The following is a 6,000-nucleotide window of genomic DNA, read 5'->3' on the forward strand; positions in this document are numbered from 1 at the left end:
TATAGCATTTACAAAAAATTGCACCTCATGGTAATATTGTTTTATTGTTAATTTCGTTATCGATGTTTTTGTTGCTATGTTGGTTATTACAAACACATCAGTGGCGATAATAAAACAATTATCCATTTGGAAATGCCACTCAAAACACACCATATGTGGTAGAGGTCGTGTTGTTTATATACAATAAGGAACAGTTATGAACACATATATCCTCGGAAATATCTAGGAATTAATAAGGAAGTATAAGGAGAAAAAAAAGTGAATTACTCGTACATTATTCTTGTTTTCCTGGACTTATTTCCCATTAATATATCTGCGAAAGTAAAATAGTATAAAACAGAGTAAAAATATTTTTACACTTTGATAAAGTTGAGAACTTCATAAAACATTTTTTACTCTTTAATAAAGTTGAGAACTTCAAGACCTAAGGAGTCAGAGGCGACAGAGTTATTAATTTTATGTTAATGAAACCAGTTGTTTATCTTATGTTGATAAAACCACTTGTTTATCTAAAAAAATAAAATTATCTCGTTTATTTCAGGACTAAGAACACTAGGCCGTCCTGGCATTCGTAATTATAATGAATTTTATTTCATTACTAGCTGCTCCTAATAACACCAAGTTGTCCTGGTATAAGGCTCACTTCTCACCTCAATAACCTACACCGCCCCCACCCCCTCCCCAACTTCGCCTTTCCCCTTCCCTCCGCAGTAAAAGCCTCCTCTCGGGGCCCGGGTCCTGGGCCAACTGGCTTCAACGATTCCAATTGATGAAGTTTACGAGCGTCAGTAAACTCCTGCCATATCGTTCGTAAGGCCAAAGGCGGGAATAATTTGTGACACCAGCCGAGTCGTTGACTTTGTGGCTTTCGCATCCGGGAGATGATTTAGGAGAAAAATTGCAAAGCTTTTGTCTTCTAATGAAAATATATATTGTCTCTATTCTGTCATAGAATTATTTTTAATACTCTTTAATTCTGTTGACTGTGCATAGACACGAGGGGAAACAGCAGACTGTATCTTTTGACAAATTAGGGTTTAATAGCTTCATACACTATATATATATATATATTGTAAGCCCATCCGTAGGTAAGGTGTATATCAACTAAATCACTGTCAGTATCAGAAATCCTAATTTTCGGTATTGATTCCCGTTTAACTTTGGAATATTTTTAGTAGCTTACGTATTTTTTTTAGTGAAGAAAATCATTCGTAGTATTATATTACCTTTATTGTGGGGGAGGGGGTGACTAGTGGTAAATATGTAGATCGATAAAGAAATGAAGAATAAACATTCAGAATAAAATTTTCTTTTTCTTTTACCGAAAAAATATTTTGGTTATTCTCAAGTACAATGAAACAACTTGGACGACAAAATTAAAGTACAGCTAACTGTCATACCACAGATTATTGCTTATAAATGTAAAAACTGCCTCATTCAGGTATTTTTATGAAAAAAAGTTATACTCGAAAACATTTTCGTTCATATCATTCGAGGTGGTTTCAATTTAGGAATGATCGTAAACTGCCACCACACCCTAACAATTTCTTTTATGGTGTCGCTGTATTAAAATAATATTGGCTGGGGTCGATCCCAACTACTTGATGGCTATTCTGCATTTCGGTATCAACTGGAAGCTGTTAGACCAGTTTTACATTTACTTTTTATCTACGGTTTTAATTAACAAAACCTATTTGCCTTTTTGCACAAAATTACTCTACACTGGTGAATAATTTATGCGTGCAATATCATAGATATATTTGTAGTTGCAAGGTTGCATATAATTATGCGGCAGGAGCGAATCATATAAATATTTAGGTAAGCGAAAATGTTACGAATATACATTAATTTATTTCATGAAAATGTTAAACTTCCCTCCCCTCTGCCTCTCTCCTTATCTCTGTCTCTCCCCAAACAGAGATGTTCGCATCTACAAAGAACATAACGCATATACGCATGTTAATGGCTTGCAAAGGTCTTGTAACGCAAGTTTAAGCGCATGGGTGGTTGGTAACGAGAGCAGTGATTAAAAATTCAAAAGTTTATGTTGAATAGATGACATAGGGACTATAGAATTAACGAGTAGGTATAATTACACATTTCTACAGACTAAAGATTAATAACCTCTGTGAAACGCAATATTTTCGTTTATTATAGTTTTTGTTATGAAGATTCATCCTCCGGCTAAGAACTCGTTTTGAAATCCAGTATATCAAGAGAGAAGGACAGTTTTCCGTAAGAAAACGTGACGCAAACATGAATAGAAAGTTACCTCGTAAATCGTTGCATTTTATTTTTAATAAAAATTTTCATTTAAGAAGGCAAACTGTAGAGGGCTCAAACCTTTAAATTATTCAGACAAATCTTGTATTGCTCATTATTTCAAAGGACATGTTTCATACCAGATTTATTAAAAAAAAAGAACATTCATTTCCACACTCGGAAACAATGCTTTCGGAGTCTATTCCTCGTAGTCGTGACTAATACTGTCTTCAAATTCCGAGCGAAGTTAGATGATTATGTATTTTCTCTGTTTACTGGCATAAGTTTTATTTTCTCTTCTGCAGCCCATACTAATTCTTAATAATTTTGGTTTTACACATCATAAGCGACAACTGTGATGTTATAAAATATTGAATCATTCCATGAGGCGGATTGTTAAGATATGAAAACCCGAGTCGCTTTGCATATCTGTTAGTGACAGCATTGAAATATCTATAAACGCGTGTCAAAATTCAGTTATGACAGTGTCACTGAAAATATTATACAAATGCCAAATAATTTTCCCTTTTACAAAGCAATGATAAAATTTAACATATCTGTGAAAAATAGCCTCAGAAATTACACTTAAATTGATTTTCATCTCATCTATGATCTGTGTTATCATTTACGTATCATTTGCAATATAAAGCCTGCATATAGTTATTTTATATTCAAGCAACCTTACAAAAGCAACACCACATCTACACTTAAGCATTATTATTCACTATTTAGACGCACGAGAATGATACAGCCTTCATGCAGGTCAAATAGTCATTTATAAAGGACATTTACAATACTGCGGGTGTTCCAGACTCGCAGAACTCCCGCTCTTTCGTTTCGAAGGTTTTTTTTTTTTTTTTTTTTTTTTTTGAGCAAGCGTAAGTCAAGAAATAACTGGAAAAAGGTGGATGCTCTCTTTTCGTATCTCTTCCTATTACTCCTCTTCCGTTTTCTCTTTTATCCGGCAAACTCGCTTTTCTTTAGCAAGTTCCATTAATCATACTAAAGTTCTCTCTCTCTCTCTCTCTCTCTCTCTCTCTCTCTCTCTCTCTCTCTTCTCACTCTCTCTCTCAATAGCCCGAGTAACTTCGGCATATCGCATTTTCACGAAAAGTTAGTCGAGCGTGTGCTTATGATCTCCAGAGAAAATACAAAATAAGAATAAAGAAACAAGAGCAATGTAAAAGAAATAATTCTGCGTATCAGGACTTCCTCGCCCAAAGAAAGAATAAAACTGCAAGGTGGGATAGCAGGAGACTGAGAAGGGATTTACATGTAACTTTCAAGTATTCTCCAGAAGTTTGCCAGAAGACTTTCACTTAGATATCCTTTTTTTGATATGATGGGTTGGTGATAAATCTTTGAGACTCAGTTTTGTATATTTATCAGGAAATGGTAAGAGGTTTACGGAAGGTTCAATTTGGGAAAAGGTAAGAAAACGAAGACTTGGCCCTTTGTTCTGAACGTAAAGCAGTTCGTAATTGCTCCTATGTCGTTCTGTTTTGCTTTCATCGTTGGACTGTTTTGCCTAGGCACTTGAATATTTGTTTTACATAGCGCAACATATTACCATTTGATTACTATGCATAGTAAAGCATTACTCTCTTTGTAAATCTGCAGGATTTGAAACGTATTTTAACAGTACCTCCAGATTTACACGCAGGAAAAAGATCTTTATTTGATTCGCTTCGTTTCATTAAAGAACGTGATTTTCCTTCATAGTATTAACTATATTTCTGATAAAAGTATTCAAAAGGAGCCCCTTTCAAACATCCCATTAAAAATTATAGCTTATTTGGAGTTTATATATATATATTAATATTATTATAATATAGAATATTATATATAAATAATATATGATATATATTATTATATAATATAATAATATTGATAAATTCAAATTCTTTTTTTTTTAAATAAATCTGTCGACTGGAGGGGAAAAGTTGCACATTAATCGTGTAATATTCATTTTATGAAATGAAAGGTATGGACGAACTCATAAACATTTTGTATTTTACTAATAACTATTTATAATTACTTATAAACTTGCAGAAAAATATTGCTGGTAACACCTCACTACAGTAGTAGTAGTAATCAACATGGTCCTAACGATAGTGGAAGACTCGGAGAATTATTAATCTACAGATTGATAATCCAGGATAACTCTGACCTTCATTGAGATCTTTCTGGAAATCAGCGAAACGCTCAAAACAATAATTTAGATTCCAGGTGCTTTCATAAGTAATGATAAGTAAATGTTAGTGCAATGACAACCTTCTTGATTGCGTCCATACACGACCTTTGATAAAATGAATGTTTGTAAAAATTATGATGCTGTCTCTCCTCTGGGAAGAAAAGAATTATTAGGAAATAATTTAAAACTAATTACGAATTAAAAAGCTCTGATGTAGCTATTATTATTATTATTATTATTATTATTATTATTATTATTATTATTATTATTATTATTATTATTATTAGGTACCTTAGGAGTTGGCTTTTATTTTACTATATTATTCTCTAACCTGACCCAACGACTCACATTTAACTATTCATGTCACTCAGAAACTATGACGTGTGAAGCTCTCTGGGCTCGAAAGTGTTTTATATTGATTTATTTTTCACAGATAATGACCAATTTAAAAGGCACCATCTTCATGATCTCTGAATATGTTGAAACGTGGCTTGTATTTAATTAGCTGGATTGGTGGCTATTTCCCACTAATACTTTTGATTTACCTTAACTCCTCATTCAACGTAACGGTAAAAAAAAATCCTTTTCTTGGAGATCTCGGGAACTTTGAGGTCTCTTGTCAGAACAATCACTTGAGATCAAAACATTAGGTTTTGGATATTGGGGTATTTCACCCTTTCCAGTTCTTTGATTCAAAATTCAGTTGTTTGTAACTCCTAAACCCTATTTGTCACGCCATTATGTCTTATCGTCATTTCGCGGAATATAATATCTATTTTGCTTCACAAAATAATAAGTATTCTTTAAAGTTATTGTTGTATGTTAGTGCGATATTGCAGTACGTAAAATCGATGTCACATTCAATATTCTCCAGAGCCTACATAGTTGGGATTTAATTTGGATGTTCGTTACGATAAACCTTTTTTTATTATTTAGACTTAATCCTGCTTTTATTAAACTTCATTTTGCTGACGTTTTCTCTTTTATATACCTTTTAATGACCACTGGCCTCAGTATTCGAATGAACGCAAAACGAGAGAGACGAACCGGAAAACGTGCAAACGCGAGAACGGCTGCGAAGACAATGTGGGAGTGAAGTCCGGGTCAGGTCACACCACGTGACCCAGGTAGCGTTAGTATTTCGTTTTCAGAGACGAGTCGAGGACAGCCGAAGGAAGGTAAGAGCAAAGTCAAGACCTTGGGTGGAGCGCTCCGTATGTTATGAAAAATAAAAATTTCTTTCCCAGAACGAATTGGTTGTTAATCATTGTAAATTCTTGATTGCTCGTTAACAGATTGAGATATGGAGAGTTTTGTAGCTGAACGTCGTTTTTCAACTCATTCCTAATAAGTCTTTAGGCCGATGCAGCTAAAATAAGTAATTCTGAAATTAATTCATTGCCAGCGCTAGGTTGAATTTCGTGGTTCTGTTAACGAACCACGATACTAATTTTATTGATAATTTGTTAATATATTCAACATATATTCTTTTGTTGTTGAATTCATTCTGTTGTCCACCATAGACGGTGCCCCCCCCCCCCCCT

The sequence above is a fragment of the Macrobrachium nipponense genome, chromosome 17, assembly GCF_015104395.2.
Source record: "Macrobrachium nipponense isolate FS-2020 chromosome 17, ASM1510439v2, whole genome shotgun sequence".
Taxonomy (NCBI): Eukaryota; Metazoa; Arthropoda; class Malacostraca; order Decapoda; family Palaemonidae; genus Macrobrachium; species Macrobrachium nipponense.